Source organism: Anomalospiza imberbis, chromosome 2, assembly GCF_031753505.1.
Source record: "Anomalospiza imberbis isolate Cuckoo-Finch-1a 21T00152 chromosome 2, ASM3175350v1, whole genome shotgun sequence".
Lineage (NCBI taxonomy): Eukaryota > Metazoa > Chordata > Aves > Passeriformes > Viduidae > Anomalospiza > Anomalospiza imberbis.
In genome coordinates, this window is record NC_089682.1 from 7,478,121 (window position 1) to 7,500,336 (window position 22,216).

Consider the following 22,216-nt stretch of genomic DNA (forward strand, 5'->3'; position numbering starts at 1 on the left):
GCTCCTTTGAGGCTCATCTTCCCATCACACCATGATGTCACATCACCACTCAACACATCCCAAAGTTGCAGCTCCACGGCTCTGTTCCACGCACAGTCAGAAGCAACACTCAAATGTATTTCAGCCTACAGGTTCGTAAACTCACCCATGGCACTGTTACAATAGGTTATAAAACCACTCCCAAGGCTGGCTTTGGTAGTTTCATGTTTGGTTTTGGTGAAAGCAGTGAGGGTTTTCTTGAGCAGCTGTTCTGTCATCTCTGTTACAGGGCTAGTGGCAAATGTCACTTGAATCTTCACCCACCAGACAGCTGGAACTCAGCTTGATACTTGTGGACTTCCATTTTTAAGTGCTTGTTGCTCAACTGTTTCAACAATTTAGATAAGCTGGAAAAACGCATCAAAGGCACACACAGCCTTCTGGTAATGAATTTGTTTCAAGCTACTTGATGAAATGTGGAGAGCAGCGGCTAAATCCAGCAATGACTGATGCCAAAAGCTGCCATCAGTGGAGAAGACCTGTGCTCAGCACAGTGTATTAAGTTTAGAAGTGAGCCTGAAAGGTGCAGGGGAGACAGTGAGTAAAATGTTGGCATTTTACTTTAAGAACCATGATTAGAGTGGAAGATGTTGCCTTAATAAAATATGTTTTGTACCTACTCTTAGTAAATCAGAGTGAAATCGACAGTCTATACAGGAGAGGAAGACTAGAACTCAGCTTGCAAGCAGACTGAATTATTTCTCACTACAGATTTGAGGTTATTGGCAGACAGCCCATGTTGCCATTTACTCCTCGTAGCAAGCATGTTTTAAAAAATATTTTCCATATAGACAGACACACTGTAGCCACTGAGACTCCAGAGAGCTGCCATGTAGGCCCTCCTGCCCTTTGGAGGCTCCAGTTTGATTTCCAGGTAATACAAATCAGAACTGAAATTGCAATTATGTCTGTAGCAGAAAACTGTGGGTTCCTTCTCCACATGACAAATAACCAAGAGAAGGGCAAAATGTTCCCAAGGAACAAGGAGATGCACACTGCTTTCTTTCCTCCCATGAGCTACAAACTGTGCCTCTTACAGTCCTGAAATTTGCCTTGAATAGATGTTACTGTGTCTTTATGGGAATAACATCTTCATTTGTAACTTGGGAAATGTTAGACACAAAATTTGATAATTCTAATGTTTGCTTGTACTTGATTATTATTTTTCCTCTTGTTGTCCTTCTCCCTTTTATATTTTAAACAAGAATATCCCCATATTTAAATGCTTCTTTGGTTTCTATTAAAATAAGCAATGAAACATTTTGTCTCCCCTACCCAAAAAAAAAAAATTTACTCATTGAGATATCTTTTTACTATTCTCCTCAGGGAGAGGGAGCACTCTGTGGCCTATGCAGATGTATCACCTATGATATTTTCTCAGCAATACATTATGGCTGTGTGTTAGTCCCTCTTTAGAGAGATCCTTAGGCTACTGCTTTTTTGTGTCCTCAAAATAGAATTGCACCCACTTCTGGGTTACTAATTGATGCAAATTATACTGGCATAGCTGGTGAATTTCCTGCTTGAAATTAGCAACCATTTCAGTGGGAAAAATCGTTTAAAAAGAAAAGGACTAAGTAAATAAAAAATGCTGTTTGTTGTGTTGTTGGCTAGGCTGAATCCACTAATGTTTTAAAAGTACATTTAAAGTTATTTTCTTTTAATCAGCTCAGCTAAAATTCAGAGGCCACAGTTTTAACATTTATGTGTGATCTGGTTGGGTTTGTTTGAAAGGATTGCTGGACAAGAATTTGCACAGTTACAAAAACTGTGGGTATATCAGTGTTTGGGATGGATGGAAAGAGGAAAAGGGAGGGAATAGGGGAGGCAGAGTGGGAAGGAGAAAAGGTGTTTTATTAGAGACAGCCAACACATCTGCATTCAACACTAGGATCAGTCAGAACTTCCTTCTCTTGCATTTTTTCGTGTAACTAGCAGACTGCTTTTCAGAAGCCATAAACTCAGAGAGAAGATCATGAAAAACATGTTTGTTTTAATAACTATTTTCTTCTGACTCCCTAAATATCCTCCTTTTGGTTGGCCAAACAGACTTCTAGCAAGAGCCTCTCTTTCCTGCTCTTCCTCACACTAACCCCATTATTTCCAAAGCCATCTCAGCAAAGCAGAGTTTTCAATTTTTGTAAAGGCTGTGAATGGCCTTGACATTTCCTAGACCTCTTCACAACATGGGCATGAACAGTCAGCTCTGAGCAGTAACCAAAATTCACTGCAGAAAAGGGAGGTGCTGAGGACACCTGTAACCGAAGCATTTAAAATTATGAATAATTCCTCATCCAGTCTTTTGTAGGAAGAATGTGCAGTCAGGACACGTTCAGCCCAGAGCAAGAAGCTGCCCCACTGGCAGAGATGAATGGCTTTGGGTAAAGGACCTGTTTCCTGACAGTTCCAGGGCTGATGGTGAGCATGGCTCAGGGTGGGAAGGCAGCAGGGATTGCTGTCCCAGGGAGCCTGCAGGAACAGTGGAGGAGGAGGTACCATGCTGAGGAACACTGCTGTTTGTCTCTTACTCCAACCCACAGCCTAGAGAATCACAGAATCATTTAGGCTGGAAAAACCTTCTAAGATCATCAAGTCCAACCATTGACCCAGCATTGCCAAGTGCACCACTAAACCATGTCCCTAAGAACCACATCCTCACTTTTATTTAAATACCTCCGAGGATGGTGCCTCAGCCACTTCCCTGGGCAGCCTGTTAGAAGCTGGCAAGTGCTCAAATGTTGCCTAAAATAGATGAAATGTGTAAATGTTTCCTTCAAAAAAAGTGCCTATGGTGCTCATGGGATAGGCACTTCTCTTGGAAAACTCTTGTCACTCTTTCCTTACTCAAAACACTTTCCCTTTGAAGTTCACACATTGCGTGCCAGCACGGGAGTGTCTTCTAATCTAATGTTAGCAGGAGAAAAAAAATATCTTAAATCTCATGGTGCAGTTGTGATTCCTCTGGGAGAACAGGCAATCTTGTAGCTGTAAACTTCCTCTTCACCACACTCATGTTGTGCCCTTTACTCTCTAAATTCTTTAATCTCAGCCATAGTCTTGTGACTAATATAACATTTTAAGAGCTTTGGAGCAGGGATCACAGCAATTTCCTGCAGCTAGGATGAGATTATAACATTCAAAGATGTGATACGTTAATAAAAACAAATTAATCTGCTACAATACAAGGAATATCTTGAAGCATATTTATTAATTCCACTGGGATTATATGAACCGCTCAGGTCCTTAGGATTTTCCTGTATTGTGCTGTAATTTATGCCAGAGAGACTAGACCTGGTGCCAGCCTGTTTATCTGTCTCTGAACAGGTCAAGGATTAAGTGTTATCAGTGCATTAATAGACTTGCCTGGAGAGAACAAGGGTGAATGCATCATCAACAAAGGCAACCTTGCTGCAGTTGTTTCCCTGTCGAAAACTGTTGAGTTTCTAAAATCTGTTGCAGAGTATATTGAGTACATTGGCTCTCAGCATCATTTACCTCTGAAGATGGAAAATGTAGCTTTACAGTGTCTTCCCAAGTGGAATTCTCTGTGGGATGAGAGCACTGGGCAGCTGCAGTAAACCTGCTCAGCTGGGGGGTCCATGGGCACCTGGGCTGGAACATCCCCCCTCCATGGGAGGATGTGAGAAGGAGCCTGACAGGCACAGCAGAGAGGCCAGGCTGCTGTGCAGTGTCAGAATCTGTTTATCTCTGGGCTGTTCCAAGGGTTTGGAGGCAAGGCATCAAACAGGAATTCTCCGTGGAGGTCCTGCAAGGGGATTTCCACTGGAGTTGTGTGGATATAAAAATCTCCATGGCTTAAAAACTATTTACATTGTCTTAAGTCTTCCCTGCTCTGTTGTCTGACCCCACCAAGGTGCTGCTTGGCCTCTTGTGACCACACCTCCATAAGCACCTGTGACCACCCTTGTTTGGATTCCAGATCCCAGGGGCACGGCTGTAATTTGCATTTCCTTAGGCTGCCTTTCTTACCCCCGTTTATCTGTGACAATAATGTGTGCCTGGTCTATATACTCTGCATTTTGTGCTTTTATAACTGCACTATGAACTGATTGATTCCTGCAACCAGCTAAACCTGGGGTGCTGGGGATGGCTAATATTCAAGCATGCTGATGAGCCACATGGCTTTGTATTCATCTACTCAAATACTCATGCCTTGCTCACCAAGACCAAAAAAGCTTTATTCATACAGAAAAAAGGTTTGTTTAACCTGAAGAGCGGCAGTTAATGCTGACACCAGAAAGTCAGAAACCTGCACATCAGCAGGTTTCTTTTATAATCTCTTGAGGTTCTACTTCAGCTATTCTCTGCCCAGCTTGAATGTCTATTTGCCTCATCACAAATGATTGCCCATTTATTGTCAAGGCTAAAATTACCTACTCTAAATCCCTGCTAACTACTTCACTTACAAAAATTGATGAAGAAAAAGATCTAGGTGGGGTTTTTTTGTTCCTCCCTTATTTTCCTGGGCTAATGTCCTCAACCCCTAATTGAGGCTAAGGGAAATTAGATCACAAAAAAATCTATTAAAGTAACATTTAGAATCTGAATTGAAGTTGCAATAGTGATTAATTTCGAAGATGGAGCTGAAATTCCCACTGAGCAGCCACTGCATCCTTAAGCACAGAGACTTCACAAAATAGGAGTGTACCGCCTGCAGATTGGAGACCCATGGGCTCTGTCAGTACTGGGAAACCAAACTGGGCCCTGGGCTGGGCTCAAACACCCACTCACATATCAAATACTCACAATCTGTGAGTATTGACAGAGTGCATCTTAGTATGGTTACATTCATGACTGCCACAGAGCATCTGTGCGTGGTCCAGGAGCAGCACTGAACCCTGGCTGCCCTCGTTGGGCTAAATGGGAGAGGACTCCCCCTCCCTGGGAGAAGAAAACACATCAGTGCAGGAGCAGGCAGTGAGAAAGAGCTTGCTCCTGTCTGTTTTTTTCTTAAAGCAGTCATATCTATTTAGTAATTTTATAGTGATAAGAATGATAGGCCCATTAGGTGACAGTTAGCACCTTTCACTTTGAATTTTGTATCTGAAATTCCTTTCATTTCTCTCCCTCCTGTCCTTTCTGCTTTGCATTGAGCTGTATCCTCAGTGCATCCTTCCACTCCTCTCGGCTTGTCAAGAAATTTAACTGAGTCTGACTGTGCTTGGATCAAGCACAGCTCCTCAAGGGACCTGTGCAACCCAAATAAAATTAAATGTAGGGATTAAGATGAGTAGGGGAGGATGTGATTAACACAATCAATTAACCCAAGTTCTCCTGTGTGGAATGAGACCTACCGCATCCATGATAAATTCTCATCAAGTTGCTAATTTTATCATGGATGAACATAGAGATATCCCATCTCAGTCCCTTTTTGTAGCAGATGTTCAGGAGACACCAGTGAAAATGTGCACAGCCACACTGAGCCTGGTGCTCTTGTGCTTGGCCAAGTGCTCTGGCAGACAAGGGAGCTGATTTGCCCTGTGACAGGACCAGCAGCTGAGTTCAGGTACTCACATTCCCAGACCTGGAGAAGTCTGTCTGTGCAGATTGAGCATCCTGCATGTTTGTGAGGGGGAAAAGGCAGGATGGGGAGCAAGAAACTTGCCATTTTCTATTTTAAATATATATCAGCCCCAGCATGGGGAGTTGGTTCAAACACTGAGCGAGGAGCACCCAGAACTGGATGGAGCTCTGCCTCCAGGGGTGGCCTGCAGGGACAGTAAATATTGTTTTCTTCAACTTTCACCTTTTCTAGAGAGGACTGAAAAAACCCACTTTGATAAGCCATTCACAGACCTTCTCTGGCACAGGGAAACATGGGAGCAGAGGAATTTAGGAATGACAAGAGGCAGCCCCAGATACCTTCCTGGCTGCTCTCAGTCCCTGGCCCCTTGCACTTCCCTGTTCTTCCATCTTTCCTTCCAGTCTGTTCCCTCAAACCCTGGCTTTGCTGTCACCCCTGCTCTCAGCACCAGTTCTTCTCCTCTCTTCCCAGTCCTGGATGTCCTTTTGTTCTCATCCAGCCACCGCTGCCCTGAGGAGCTGGCAGTCCCATTTCAGCTGCTCCTGTGCTGCCTGTAGTGCCCAGCAGTGTGAGTGTGAGTGTGAGTGTGAGTGTGAGTGTGAGTGCACGACTGATCCATTGCCCACACCATGCTCCAGCTCTGCTTGCTGTGCAGTGCCTGCTCCAGATCAAATGATTCCAAAATAGACAAAATGAGTTCCTCCCCCTCTGATGAAACAGAGAGAATTTTATTTCTCTCCTCATCAACTCTTTCAAAAAGACACAGAGGTGGTGCTCTCAGGCTTTTATAATCATATGTCAGTTAGCACCTTAAATAAGTAACATTTACTGTGATTGCAAGTTCCTGAGGAGCCTCCTCACATCCACCACCCAGCAGACCCCAAATGAGTGAGATCCTGCTTGCCTGAGCAAGGGTTGCTCCAGAGGTTTTCCTGAGGAACCAGGAGGTGCTGCACGAGCAAGATGTGGGGTTTCAGTCCTGATTAACTTTACAAAGGGCCATTTCTGAGCCATGGCAGTCCCAGCCCAGCCAGCTGCTTTCCATCCCACAGTATTTCAGCTATGCCAAATATGTTATAACGCTTAAAATGAATGCCAGTTCCAGAGTTATTCACAGGGTTAGGCATATTTATTTCTGTAAATTAAGATCTTATTAAAACCTGACTGCTTTAGGAAATACTTTGAGCACACGTGGTAAAAAAGTCTCTTCAGAAGGACTGAAGGGAGGTTAAAAGCCAGGTACATATTCCTTCATAGAAGCATGTAGATGCATCAAAGGGGGACAAGGCTGTTTTTCTGCTCTTTTTGTTTGTATAAAAGCTGTTTGGCACCTATACTGTATGTGTTTGTTTGTTTGGCAATTGTCTGCCATATGGCTTTTCTCTTTTCTTCCAACTGCAGCTCTATGTTTCCTAAGAAACATAAATCAGAATGACAGGTAAAATAACTGAACTCTTGTCAAAAATAGATGCACCTCTAGTCTTTTAAGAGCACGTGGATATAGCATGTATACATTTTGTTTTGCAGACGGTCTGGAGAGAGACAAATTCACTTCCACTCCTCCAAAGCAAAATAAAATCCTGTTTCTGTACCCAGGATGCAGGTTTCCTTTTTTCTTTCACATCCTTTCCTTCCAAAATGTCAGTCTTTTAGGTAAGCGTCCAAGACACCAACCTTCTAATCTGGTCCAAAAAAGGAGAGTTAAAAGCTTTTATCAAAATCCCACTTCCTTCCATTTTTGTGTTTGTTTTGATTTGTTCCATTTCCCTCAAAATAAGCCAACTTTGCTGTTCCAGACAGTCCTCCTTATGAAAACAGCTTCAAATATTTTCCTCAATGAAACCTGGACACCTGCCTTATTTCAATAATCTCTCAGTGCTTTCAGTGAAGCAGATGCTGTTGAGTCAGACCTGCAGAAATTGTACTCTTCCTAGTCATTTTTGCTATCTAGAGTCTGCCTTAAATAGATAATACTCTTCATCTGCCTATCACCTCGTTCTCTAAGAGGGTTGGGAAAGACCACTGAAGAGAAAATAGTGCACAACATCTGGAGGCTGCTGAGCCTGCTCTGCCCAGCCTCCTCCCCGGGCTGGAGTCAGCTGTGCATCCTGCTGACGCAGACCTGCCACGTTTTCAGAGGAGTAAAATACGACTGGAAAGTGCTAAAGTAAGAGTTCATATATAATTAAAATTTGCCGGCTATGCCCAAACGAGTCCAAAATACCTTTTCCAGGAATCACTATTCCTATAAAATGAGATTTTTTTTTCTTTTCAGATCAAAGAATAGTTTTAATAAACGAGGACATCTGTGGGAGCACTTCTTACTAAAGACAGTGATTAAATTTCTTCAGTTTCTAACCTGATCCCTCTGACTTATGGGATGCATTTCCTGGGCAGGTTCTGGCAGCAGCCCACCCCTCATGGGGTTTCTCTGCTGTGCAGGAACCCCAGGTCAGATCCCATTAGCACTAATGGGGCTGACCCAGGGTTGTGATCACCTGAAAATGCAGCAGATGAAGCCAGTGCCTGCTTTGTACCTGTCTGTTGAATTTTTGATATCAAAGGTCATGCAGCTTCAGAAAACACCAAAATGTGGCATCCTTGCTCCTTCAGAGCTCTCTCAGACAATTCCCCTCATTTTTCTCCATCACAATGGAGGCTCTTCCCCCAGCCACTGAGCTCCTGGACCTGCTGGGGGAAGCACACAGCAGCAGTTTTGCCCCACAGCAGTTGCAATACCTGTGCTGCAACCACGAAATCCCAGGCTTCAAGCTGAGATATTTCTGGGGAGGTTTCACAGAGGCTGCTGGCTGCTATGCAAAGTGACCAAGGTGTCTCTGGTGCAATAATTTCAGCCAGCTGTTTTCCCAGATGTGTTTTGTAAAATCACTGAAATGTCTATTGATCTCCAGCAACAGAAATAATTTTCCTCTGTTTTATCATATTTACCATGCGCTGGATGGCATGAACAACATGCAAATGATTAGACAGGGAGTAGTAAGGACTTAAGGAATGCAGTTTCCTGTCTGAAAACACTGTCAAGGCCACAGAAGGGACTTGCCATAAGGCAAGCCACCACAGCAAGAACTTGAGATAAGCACAGAAGAAAGGAATTTGCAACAGGAGGGCACTAATTCCAGGCCTGGTAAAGCAAATCTGGGTAACCTCCCAGTTATTGCACCTGGACAAAAATTCCCTATGGCAAACTGTGGGAAAGGAAACGACTGCTTACACTCATGCCATCCCAAGTTATGGGAATGGCACCCACTCACTGTAGATACCCAGGATTTGGACTGTGTAAAGGTGATAGACCAGAACCCGCACCACCAAAAACCAGGCTGAAGAAGGACCAGTGGAACACCACGGGATCCATGGCTGATAACTTTCTGCTTGACCTGTCTCTCTCTCTTGCTCTCTTTAACCCCTTTCCTATTTCTTTCTCTCTCTCTACCTCACATTTACTGTTAAATAAAATCTCTACCATTGACTTCAGCCTATGGTCTCATTTGCACCTTGATTTGGTCAGAGGCACCTTTTAATGACTGGATCATAGCAGGAATCTCTGTCCTATTGGCATCACTTCAACAGAGTCAGACCAAAATCTCAGTGTAAGCATTTGTTCAGGTGTCCAAAATGCTATATTAGGAATACTGCCTCAGAGGAATAAAATAAATTATTCTGTTTTATTTCAAGTGTGACAATTCTTTTTTTAATAATTGTTCCTACTGCTTATTACTGACCCAAAACTCAGGGCAGATTAAAATATCAAGAGACAGGCCCATATGGCAAACATTCATGTTTATGCTAAGCATTAAATGGATGGATGAGCAGAGGGGAAAAAGAAGAGCTGCAGATTCTAGCACTGAAAAGGACATTGGGCATATTCTCTGATTTGAGAGGAGGGAGGAACATGATGAAAAGGGTGAACTGGGAATCATAGAATCATAGGATGGCCTGAGTTGGAAGGGACACCAAAGGTCATCAACTTCCAACTTCCTTGCCATGGCCAGGGACACCTTCCACTGGAATGGGAGGCAGGAGCTGAGCTGGGACCTTCTCTTCTACTTTCTGTTTTTAAATGAAGAACGGGGTGGGGGGTGTGGGAAAGGAGCTGTGCAAAGAGACAGGGCGGCTGAATCTCATGTGTGCCCCAAAACATAGAGTTGGAAAAGCAAGTCTGCAGTTCCAGAAAGCAAACTAATCAATTTCCAGGACACAGAAGTCAATGAGTCAGGCTCTTGGGAGCTGAGTGGAGTTCCAGCCTCAGCTCCTTGAAGGCTGAACCCCCCAGGTCCTCCATCCAGTGCTTCTGTGCCCACCCTGGGTTGGGTGGGAACACCTCAGCAGAGGAAGCTCCACCTTGCACAGCTGCAGCACATCTGGGCAGCAAGCTCCTCAAAGAATGCTTAGCTTTGTTCACCTACAGCAAAAGCCCTAAAGGATTTTAAATGGTCAAGCTGCATTTTTTTCACATGTTTGAATCATGCTCTATGTCTCCATGCCTTATGTTAATGATGAGGTGGCTGGCCAGCAACACAACCCTGCCCAGGCAAACTCTTAAAAGCCATGATCATGTTTGCCTACAGTTAGGCTCGCAGAGGTAAAATAATGCAATAATAAATCCTCCTCCCCGTCACTGAGGAGCTTCGGTTTTCCAAAATTAAATAACTTGGTGGATTGTGTCAGTGCACAATTTACCCTTTCAGCATGTGAGTCACAATCCACTTTAATTACTTAAGTAATTCAGTCCCCAAGCCTCGTTTACAGTGGGCATGCAGTGCTTGGCATCCAGCCTGTGATTTGCAGATGCATCTGAGTCTCCCACGTGCGTGCAGTGCTCCCCTACATAAAACTTTATATATTCCTACACTCTTTCCAGGAGTTATATATTATTTATATCATCTATATTGCAAACATACCAGAAGAGCACTGGAGTTTTCTCTGGAGTTCAGCAGCCTTTTCATGTTCCCCATGCCTGAAAGTATATTAAACATTCCTGCTTCCTCTTGTAACCTCTACTTTACTGACTCCACAGCCTGTTTTATGCAGGGCAGTGCTGCCCCTCCATGTAGGTGAAGGTTTGTTTATTCACATAATGCAGCTGAAACGGCAGCTGTAATGACAGTGAGAAACAACAGAAGGAAGCAGGCAATAGCAGTATTTCTTCTTTTGAACATTTGAAAGGGTTTGGCTAGAAGTGAAGGAGAACTAAAAACCAAAAAGTTATATGGGATCACCAGCATGGAAACAAGCTGGGATTGCTCCTGCAGTTCTGCTAACTGGTAGGAGCAGTGGAGAAAGGCAGCATGGAGAAAGATGAGGAAGGCAGCCCTGCAGAGTTCCCACGTGCATGGCTGCCCTGCAAACTACCTCTCCTCTACTGCCTTGAGTTCTGGGAAATTCTTTATGTGTCTTTTGGAGCCTTTGTTCTCAAATGGATCCTTTGCTGCTTCAGATATTGATCAGCTTACAAGATTCTCTGGGCAAACACAAGAGGAAAAATATTGTTTGGGAGACAAATGGAATATTGCAGAAAGTAACATTTCTAGAGCACACATTAGAACCAGATGTTCCACTCAAAAGTATTTGTGGCCAGGGACTATGCCGAGAAACTGACTGCTATAAAGAGAAAAACCCAGAAACGCAGCACACTGGATACAAGAAAAAGTTACACCAAGAGCAAAAATATTGCAGAAGGATATATTAGGTGTCTCACAGTCTGACAAGTCTAATTACAGGTTACTATCCAAGCCAGAAAAGGGCTGGATCCAGCTCCCACCTCTTCCACAGATGTACTGCTGGATTTTGACCAAACCACGTAGGCTTCACTTCAGTGTTGACTGAGGACTCGAGGGCTTTGCTGCACTGTGGGGTTTTATTTTTCCCTCTCTCTGTGCCTTACAAGGCAAGGTCTGCATGGCCCTCTCTCTGGGGCACCACACAGAGTGTGAGGAGGAGGAAGGTGGCTGTCAGTCCCTCAGGACCTTTCCCATCCCAGCAGACTCTTCCTGGGTCAACAATCCCTTTGTGAATGGGGAGTAGGCTGCTTCTCTGCCATTTGGAAGAGCTGCAAAGGACAAACACAGTGATACATCTAGGTCTCCCACTTGGGACAGTGATGGAAGATGTGGAAAAGCATAAAAATAAAAATAAATAAATACATTGGTCATAAATTTTGAAAGCATAACAGATTAACGCAGTTGTCACACCAAAGAGGAAAGCCTCACCTGGCTCCCTGCCCTGAGTGTGGTCACAAAGGGACACTCAAGTGAAGCACACAAGAAGCAGTGCAGGCACTGAGTGACCTCCCCTCTCTCACAGCTTCTGGTGACATAGAAACTTCTCGAGTTTCATCCTGGACACAATTTTGAGCAGAAACTGATGGCCCTGTCCTCTGCCAAACTGCCCCACCAGCTTTCAAACCCATTTGTTATTTTGGTCTCCATAATATCCCATGGCCATGACTTGCACAACTTCAGCACATGCTGGGTGGTGAAGTGTTCCCTTTTTAAAAGCCCAGCTGATTTCATCAGCCCTTATTCTTACATTGTCAGGAATGATAATTAGTCTCTTTCCTCAACTACCCATTACCACTCATGACGTTATCAGGCTTCATCTCTTCCTCAAGCTGAAAATACCCAGTATATTTTGCTTTTCCTCACGCAAAACTCACTCCATTCACTGAGCCTGCTTCTTGCTTTTTCTGGGGCACTTTCAGCTCTCCATTCCAAGCTGTGGTGATGAGTTCACTGCATAATATTCAGGATAAAGATACATCATGAATTTATGTGGTAGCATAACTAATTTTTTTCTGTTTGTTCTCTATTCTTTCCCTAACAATTCCTAACAATCTCTTTGACCACCGCTGAGCAATGAACTGATTTTCACAGGGACTTGTCAGTAATGACTCCCAAATCTCTTTCCTGAACATCAGAAGGTAATTTAGAAACTGTCATTCTGTGTCATCTTGGAGTGGTTTTTTCCCCCCATATGCATCACTTTGCATCTATTGGCATTGAATTTCTTCTATCATTTTATTGCCCAATCACTAAGCATTGTAAGAGCCTTCTCCCAAGGTGAAAATCAGAAAATTGATATGGGAATTTGGCCAATTGCATGTTAAATGTATTTGTAATTTCACAGGAAGCACAGCCAATATGTGAAGAATGCAACTCAGAGAAAAACATACCTCTGGCTGCCAAAAAGCCATGGGAAGTTTATTTCATGGAGGATCGGACTTTTAGAGAAAATAAATTCTTTTCCTCATTTGTGTGTGACTGAAGGAATTACAGCTTTCCAGTCTAAACTTCAGTTCTGAGATACCTACAATGCAGGGAATGTGGAATTTGCCAACCAGGGAATGTCTCGGGGGCAACTAACTCAGCCTATGCAATTCAGAAAGTACTGACATCCCAGTCAGGATAGCTAGGCTCTGCCAGGTCTGACAAGGCTGTGGGTTGGTGTCCTGACACCCTGGTGCAGGTGCACCTCTTGCTTTGCTGTTTGCATCCCCCTGGAAGTACACTTTGAAAATCATTTTCATTAATATCTTTCTCTAATGATTTTTGGCCTCTATAGGCCATCTACACCTCCAAGCAGTTATTTGTGTCACCAAAGGGCACTTCCCCCTTGGAGAAGAACAAAAATGTTCTCTCTGCACAATGACAGAGATGAAAAGGACTTGTTTTCACTGGAACAAGTGAGTTTAAGTGTGCACGAGACAAACCAGACCTGACACTTGTATGTGAGTGCCTGCATAGATTGTGAGTTAGCTCTGGTTGTTAATTTACACAAAGGAATCCTGCCCATGAAAAAGGTGACAGGACATGGGAGACATGTGATGTCCTCCTGTCCTTCTCTGCAAAATGCTTTGAGCTCCTTCCTTCCTTCCTTCCTTCCTTCCTTCCTTCCTTCCTTCCTTCCTTCCTTCCTTCCTTCCTTCCTTCCTTCCTTCCTTCCTTCCTTCCTTCCTTCCTTCCTTCCTTCCTTCCTTCCTTCCTTCCTTCCTTCCTTCCTTCCTTCCTTCCTTCCTTCCTTCCTTCCTTCCTTCCTTCCTTCCTTCCTTCCTTCCTTCCTTCCTTCCTTCCTTCCTTCCTTCCTTCCTTCCTTCCTTCCTTCCTTCCTTCCTTCCTTCCTTCCTTCCTTCCTTCCTTCCTTCCTTCCTTCCTTCCTTCCTTCCTTCCTTCCTTCCTTCCTTCCTTCCTTCCTTCCTTTCCTCCCTCCCTCCCTCCCTCCCTCCCCCCCCCCCCAATTACCTTGACTGTAGGAACATTAATTAAGCAAATGAACAGACCTCTGCTCTAGCACACACAGTCTTTTATTCATGTTAAACGAGAGTTTCCTGCATCCAGTGTCATCACAATTCTGAAATTCCACATGGAGCACTTTTCACTGAGCTGCATTCAATTATTTATTCAGGCTCTGGTTCTGTCCCCACTGAATGCAAGAGCACTGACTCCAACACAAGGAGTAGCTGGCATAGAGCTGGAAAGAGAAAAAATGTGAATTAAAAGTAATTTAATCTCATTTAATCACATTTCCTCTCCTCCTTGACCAAAAGATTTAGAAAATAAACAAACTCTCTGAAAAGGAAAACTATTAAGTAAGTTTCAAAGTCAACTTCATGCCAACTAATACTATCTATTTCAGGACTTCCTGCCCTGCTTATCTCCTTTTAATTAACCTCTTTCTGACCTGGAGCATGTGTTTGCCTGGCAGACGCAGTCCCATTTCTGCAATTGCTCTTGGCTCAATAAAAGAGTCTGTGGTGGTGTTTGTGATCAACATTGCTGCTATGTATTTCCTGTGGCAGAGCTAAGGGCAGCACGAGAGGGAGGCTGGGAAGCAGATGTGGAGCAGGAGAATTGCAGAGGGAAGGCAGGGCTTTTCACTCGAAGTGCTGCACATTGGAGCAGTTGGTAAAACAACGTGGTCGATCTGCCCTGTCTCCCTTTTCCTACAGCTCGGATGTCTGGGCACAACCCTGGAGCCAAGGGGAGCACAATCAGCAGAATTTCTATTCATTCTTATCTTCTAAAGTGCAGATTTAACATCCTCCTGTGCACAGTGACAGACAGGCCATGGAGGGTGGTAATAAACTTGCTTCACAAATGGAGTCCATCCCTTTATTTAAAATCTGAAAATAAACCCGATAAAATTCTCAGACTCCAGATAACACCTATAGGTCTCGAATGTGTGTTATGCAGACGGCAACAGCCCTGAAAATATGTAGTTTTAAGTGCCAGAGATTCTATCTTATGATTTTAGTAGCAATTTGATGCAGCCCTGGACAGCACAAAGGAAGACGTTAATCCACTTACCCAACAAATCCTATCCTCCAAAAAGTACAGAGGCTCAGAGTGAGCTTGAATATCTCCTAGGGAAGGGAAGGGAAGGGAAGGGAAGGGAAGGGAAGGGAAGGGAAGGGAAGGGAAGGGAAGGGAAGGGAAGGGAAGGGAAGGGAAGGGAAGGGAAGGGAAGGGAAGGGAAGGGAAGGGAAGGGAAGGGAAGGGAAGGGAAGGGAAGGGAAGGGAAGGGAAGGGAAGGGAAGGGAAGGGGAAGGGAAGGGAAGGGAAGGGAAGGGAAGGGAAGGGAAGGGAAGGGAAGGGAAGGGAAGGGAAGGGAAGGGAAGGGAAGGGAAGGAAAGGAAAGGAAAGGAAAGGAAAGGAAAGGAAAGGAAAGGAAAGGAAAGGAAAGGAAAGGAAAGGAAAGGAAAGGAAAGGAAAGGAAAGGAAAGGAAAGGAAAGGAAAGGAAAGGAAAGGAAAGGAAAGGAAAGGAAAGGAAAGGAAAGGAAAGGAAAGGAAAGGAAAGGAGGGTTCTGATGTACGAAAACAAACAGAAATGAGTAGGATAAAACACCTTTATCTGGGCAGGTGAAAAACTGGTCGGTAAATACAGGAAACCAATGCTGTGAATAGATAATTTCCCAGCTGATTCCTTTTCTCCCAACTCTTTTTCTTATTGTGTTCCAATAATTGAAACAAAAAACTGTCTATTCAGTGCAGGAAAGCTGTATAAGTACAAACTATACACAGCCAGCTTTGAACAGTGATTTAAAAGGAGGAAAGCAGGTAACAGGCAGTTTAGAAAAAAATCCTGCCAGGAAGGCAAATGATCACAGGATCTAACCACACGTTCTGGAAAAAGGGTGTGTCTGAGCTGCCTTGGAGCTGGTGATCTCACATTGTGGCACGGTGTCCTTGTGGCCTCACAGCAATGTGACTCCCCTGAAGTCCTTTGTTGGACCCCAGCACGTTCCAGCCTGGCCCAGCCACAAGCACCACAGTGTCTTGGAACACAGACAACTATGAACGTGAAAGCTGAAGATAAAAATAAGCACAAGTCCTTCTTTTCCATCCTAAGCTCAACTGAAACATAACGCAGTCCCAAGCAGAGAGGAGATAATCTTAGATGTGGCTGCCAGCCTGTTTACTTACTTATTGTCAGATGATAAATGCTGGCAAGTCCTCATCTCCTGTTTTACTTGATGATGTAAGACCTCATCTCCTGTACTTACTTTACAACATTCTCCTTGAAAATGTTGATTTCCAGAGTTTCTCCTGTCAAAGCCATGCTAAGGTGGACATCAGCTAGGGTGGAAACACAAAGCCAAAGCTGTGCACTGCCAGTGGTGGCAAGGCTGCTCCAGCACCATGCCCCCAGGCCACCGTGAGGCTCAGCATGATTTCCTCACACTTCCCTTTCTTGTTCAGGCTAATTGTATTTCCCAGGGATGGGAAAATATACTCTGGCAGCCAAGGTGTATCTCCAGTGTCATGAACAGCCTGGGCTTGAGCACAGACATCACAGCTTTTGCCTCTAGACAGGGCAGCCACGAATGAAATTGAAACATTAGAACCCTTAAATGCAAAGTGTGTGTCTGTGGCAACAAATTACTCTATGCCAGCTGCTCTACCAAATAGCAACACAGGTCTTTTGTGCCTTCCCTCAGAGCTGAAAGATAAGAAATACCAGTTTCTGGGAGCAGAATGTAGAAGAGCATCATCCAGCATCACTAAAGATGATCAACTGCTTCATCAACTGCTTCATCAACTGCTTCCCTCCAGCACTGGTCAAGGAAGAAGAATCTACTTCTCCAAATACTCTTTTGTCTCTCTTTTAGGGAGGATTTTCTGCTCATTTCTTCTGGACTGCCCCCAGCTCATGCCTCAAATGAGCAAAACATCCCTGGGAACTAAAAAGTTTGTTGTGAAACATAGCTGGGAATATTACACCAAAACACAGTGTTTGGATGCTGCTTAATCAATGTTTCATCCCAGAAATACCAACATGTTCTGTCTGACAACAAAGCAAACAATTTCTCTGCAAGAACACTATTTATCTAAATAAAATCTAAAGCAGAAAAAGGTTAAAAGGATTAAATACTCCCAAAATGAAAAATCTCTTTTTAGTTTAAATAAAGCATTTGAGTTTCAATAAAGAATCCTTTAAAATACCATTTTTGGCTCAGCATAAGATGAACATTTTTCCATTCTTTTGCTTCAATTGCCATTCTGACAAAACTAATATTCACCTCTCTCTTGCACTGCACAAATTCAAAGCAGGAGTACCCCTATCTTCCCAGAAATACTGCATGCTTTCCTAAGAAGGATTTCTTTTGAAGTTGTCTTGAGCAAAAAAACCTATAAATAGATGGTGAGGAAGGTGACTTGGGACAGCTGTGAATTGTATAAAGGACAATTTCCTTACTCAATGAGAGCAGCAGAATTGGATTCAACTCATAGCCACTTATCCAGATGTCTGTAATTTTTTGTTTGTAAAATTACCTTCCCACAATGAGTAGGAAAGGTCCTGTAGGTCAAGGCTTAGAGATATTCATAGAAAGCAGAAGGAAAATGTTATTGCGCTTTAGTAGCTGTAACTTTGCTACTGAGTTATTTGTGATAAGTCTATCTGAACATCCAGGTATGATGGAAAATGACAGATTTTAAATAAATCCTCTCACTTATTACCAAGCACAAAAGCAGCTTTATTTTATATATGTAAAGAGCTTCCACTTAGACATCATACTCACACTGTAATTTCAAATAAACAACATTTAAAACTGCAGCTAACAAGACTTAGAGTTAAAAGCCTGATGATTAATCCATCACTTCACCTGTCTTCCCAAATTATACATGTTTAGCCAAATAAAGTATTAACATTCTGCATTTTACATACAGCAGCACAAGGTGAAATAATCTACTGTGACAAATATTTCCAGAGGGGGAAAAAAACGATTTGCAAACTGTTGAGAAAACTGACGTAATGCACAAGAAGCTCTCGGAGATTTCATCAACAAAAGGCTGAGCTTTCTAAACACCTCACACCTATTTCCTGAATGCACTTGTGCTGAATTACACCATTGTGGGTTTGCTGCTGTTGTTCCTGGCAAGGGAGAGGAGGAAGAACCACTGAGATGGTTCCTTCTGTGCCTTCCACTCTCACATCACGCTGAAAAAAGACATAGCTGGAGATGGGAGAGGTAAAAATGAAGGGATAGGAGAGCTGCAGAGCAGGCTCCATCCAGCAGCACGCTGGGGATGGCAGAGGCTGCCCAGCAGCTCCTCAAAAAAGCAGCCCGAGATTGTGCAGAGACTGACTCAGAGCAGACCAGGAGTGAGAGCATTAAAAAAGCAATGCCAGCTTGAGAAGCACAACCAGAATAGCACAGAGTGCTGTGACACACAGGCAGGGAAACAGGCTCATTACCTCATGCATATGTTTGGAAACTGTTTTCAAGAGAGCTTTTCTGGTGGTAGGTACAGTTTGTTCCCCATACTCATTTAGCTAGGTAACATTTTCACTCATTAGGGAGAAACACAAACCAGTTGGGGCAAGGCTGAGACACATCCTGGCTCATGCCTAGGCTTGAGCTGGGAGGCTGAAACTGTGTCACCGAGCTCTGTGAGATGTGATGGGGTCAGGCTGCCCACTGAGGCAGACCTGAAATGACAGGAAAACCAAGATATATTTTTAACACATTTATACAGCACGTCTTGCACTTCTATCAAGATAGCATCTTTAACCCTGGGAGGGATGGTGTACAAGCATGTGACAGAAAGGCAGCAAGGGAAAGATGGTGTTTGTTGAGGAAAGGCTGATCCTTGGGCTGTCAGTCATTCCTTGGCCTTGCTTATGCTTTTTTGCTTATTGTTATAAGTAATGCTTAAGAAGAGCCCACGTTTTCACTGATTTCCTGCAATGATGCCATCTATGAATGTCCTGTTAGCAAGCACTGCCAGCAGCACATGATGGCTGTATTAGACAGTGTTTTAGGAAATGGGAGGAGTGTGACATGCTCTGGTTACTCCTCAGCATAATCCTTCTCCTCAGATGGGGCTATTGCCACCCTGGTGGACTCTTTAACTGAACAACCTCGGAGGCAAAAAGTCTGGTAACATTTCAGCCTATGAATGGCCAAGGCACCACTAATCCAGTTCTCCAGTTTATTCTGGCATCAGTATTTCGAGCCTGTTACAAGGCTTAGTGATTTCAGAGTCCCAGTTTTAGTGCCAGCAGCACGCAGAGTTTACACTGCAGAATGAGCCCGAGGTGCTGTCATTGTGTTTTAGTGCTCTTGATGGAAATTTTTTTCCATTCATTCATTCAAGCACCTTTCAAGCACCAGATAAGATTTCAGCATCCTGCAGCAAGTCCCACGACTCAGAGAGGTGCTGAATATCTCCTCAGCCTTTCTGAACCTGCCAATTGTCCCTTTGCAGGTACTGCTCCCCTCTGTGCCCCACACTGAGGAATCCCTGGCTTGCTGTCAGGTTTCTGTGGGCTGTCACCTGGCGTGGCCCTGCCCCAGAACCACGTTTCAGTGGAAAGTGAGAGTGGCTTTCCAGCCAGACCCTTTCAAAAACTTCAGCCTTTCTCAGGCGTGTTTGTTTGGGCTGTTCCAAAGTTTCCTCTCCCTTTAATAGATGGCAAATGCATTATCCAGCACAAACAGGGAGCCCATATGATGGGGTGGAGGGAAAAAACAGATGGCACATGAGTCACTCCCATTCGCAAAGTCGGCGATGAAAACATGCTCCTGCTTTAGCATCCTGCTGGAGGCTTCTTGCAAAAGACAATTGAGGAGTTCAGTGCTTGGCACTGAGCCCCCCCAACCTTCCAGGTGAGAGAGGGATTGCTGCTCAGGTCCTTTCTTTGTGCATCCAAAGCCATCCAGGAAAGGGCCTGGGGGCTGTGGCAAGCCCCTGGTAAAAAACCTGCTGAGAAACAGCCAACTGCCCTGGGTGTGAGGGCACTGAACCATCCCCAGGGCCACAAGATCCCTGCACTTCTTCAGGGTATTAAACTTCCTTGTTGCATTTTTTTCCACCTGCTTTGCTCTTTGCATTAACTCCCTGTGCCTGGCAGCACTAGGAATGCTCCCTGTTTTCTTTTCTCTTTTTTTTTTTTTCCCCTTCCACAATCCTTCTATGGGTAATGGATTTTATATGCTAACTCACATCACTGAAATATCATGAATTACACAAGTAGGAGTAGAAGGCATTGGTTATGCTCTTGCCAGGAAAGATCCTCAACCTATTGGAAGTAATGATTATTTGCACTGTATAAATTGGATTTCTGCCATGAACAATATTAGAAGGAAAAGGCAGTGAGCAGTATTACTCTGCTGCTGAGTATTCATTGTGTTAAAACAAAAATAGACATAATATCAGATAGCTACCACCTGGAAACTGCATTATGTATTTGGGTGAGAATACAATCCCAGTCTGCAAACACATTTGCACATGATTACTTTTACATATTGTAAGAAATTTCCTTGAAATTCAATGTGTGTAACATTATTAGTCTTTATTCATATTTGCAGAAGAGAGCTTAGAGGAAGAGGCACAAGATAGTTCTTTCTATCAAGAAGGTTTAATTAATTTTCTCTCATAATTCAGGGAAGGAGGATTGTTGGAATCAAAGATATATAATCAATGAACATATTACTAGTTATTTTTAACTTAACTGTCCAAATGTAAAATTCTTTAGACAACAAAAGCCATTTCACTGCATAGTTAGAAGGGATTATTTTTTCCTTAAAATAAGGCAGACTTATCCTCAGAACTATCTGCAAATTAAAATTTGTATTTCAAAGAAAAATTGCTATTATTGTAGAACAGGAAAGATTGTTTGGTTTTTTCACAAAAACAAACAAACAAACAAAACTTCAGATGTGAAACCTGACAAATTCAAGATACATACACAGAGAGACTTTCTCCTTTTTTTCCTGTTTCCTTTTCACACTGACACTGTAAAATCAATAACATCAAAATTGTTCTGGTTTTGCTTTTCATTTTCCTTTTTATTGCCTTCAATAATTTTGAAAATTCCTCATCTTTGAAAAAGAAAACTGGAAGAGTCCCTTGCTTGTGTCACATTTCAAGCACTAGAAAGACTTTTCAAAGTTCCAAAAGCAACCAGCAGCAGAAACATTTGAAAATGCAAAAAAAAAAATGTTTGTGTGGGCAGAGCTGTCTGTTGAGCTTTCATTTTACTGTCCTCAGTTTCAAAGAAATACTTGACACTGTTAAAATTTCAAAGCAATCAGACAATGGTGTATCAAAGGTTTACAAGAATTCCTTTTGAAAAACTGTGTAGTGTCAGACAGAACAATGTTCAGAAAAAAAAAAAACCTGATTGTGGCAGATGCTGGTTATTTGCATTGGAGTCCCAATACCAAAAAGCATCAGTAGAAACAACCCTTCCCAAATATTCAGAGCAGCAATGCTCTAATAAATTAAAATAACTTTAAAAAAAAAAAAAAACATAATTTGTCTCTTGCAGTGTCTCCTCCTAATTGAGGAGATCTGGTAAGGAGAAAAATATTTGTAAGTGGTCACTGATCCTGCATGAACTCATCTTTAGACATCTAAGGTGGAACTTTACCTTTACATTCAGGGATTCCATTCCCTGAATGGAATCAGGGATCTGATTTTCACTCATCATGCAAAATCAGACCCTTCAAATGTGTTTCAAGTTCAAAGCCTTGAACACAGCACATTTCTTGGCCCATGCAACACAGTACGTGCAAATTACACCATGATATAGACACATCTGCACGCAATTCCACAGACCAGTACACTGAAAATAAAAATTCATAAACTAAGAGAAGAAATTGTACAAATGAAATGTCACAGATGCAAAATAAAAGGTCTAAAACCAAAGCATCCTCTTTTTTTATTGTTAATGATGCAATCTGATTTTGCACCAGTAAATTGGCTTTGATCTTTGTCCGTGTTACCCTCCTGTGCAGACAAATACAATAGCTGATTTCTGCTGTGGCAGAGAGGGAGAGGGAAGGATTCATGGCTCTTCAGGCTTGGGCTGGTGCCTGATCATGGATCTGCTGCCAGACTCTGCCTGGGAGAGGGGTCTGCAGGAGTCACACACAGCCCCTGCACAAGGACTGTACCTGCACAATTCAGAGAACTCAGGCAGAACTGAATGTACTTTCTCAGCTTCCACATACTTTGTTCACAGCCAGGAGATGGTCTGAGCCTCACAAGCTATGCTAAATAAGCAAAAGAGTGGAATTTCAGAGTGGAAAATGTAAAAGAAAGCCCTCCTTTGTGTCACATGTGCACAGGTGAAGGTGCATCCTTCAGTCAGCCTGTAGCTCAAAGCCT

The 22,216-nt window shown here is 43.3% G+C and overlaps 1 long non-coding RNA gene across 1 annotated transcript; it reads right to left on the reverse strand.

Moving 5' to 3' along the window:
• Nucleotides 1-11,838: 11,838 nt before the first annotated feature.
• On the reverse strand, nucleotides 11,839-12,950 carry LOC137465657 (uncharacterized). Its single transcript, XR_010994745.1, has 3 exons — nucleotides 12,774-12,950; nucleotides 12,258-12,333; nucleotides 11,839-11,939 (listed from the first exon to the last, which is right to left on the reverse strand). It is a non-coding gene; the product is annotated as an uncharacterized lncRNA (long non-coding RNA).
• Between the last annotated feature and the right edge of the window lie 9,266 nt (nucleotides 12,951-22,216).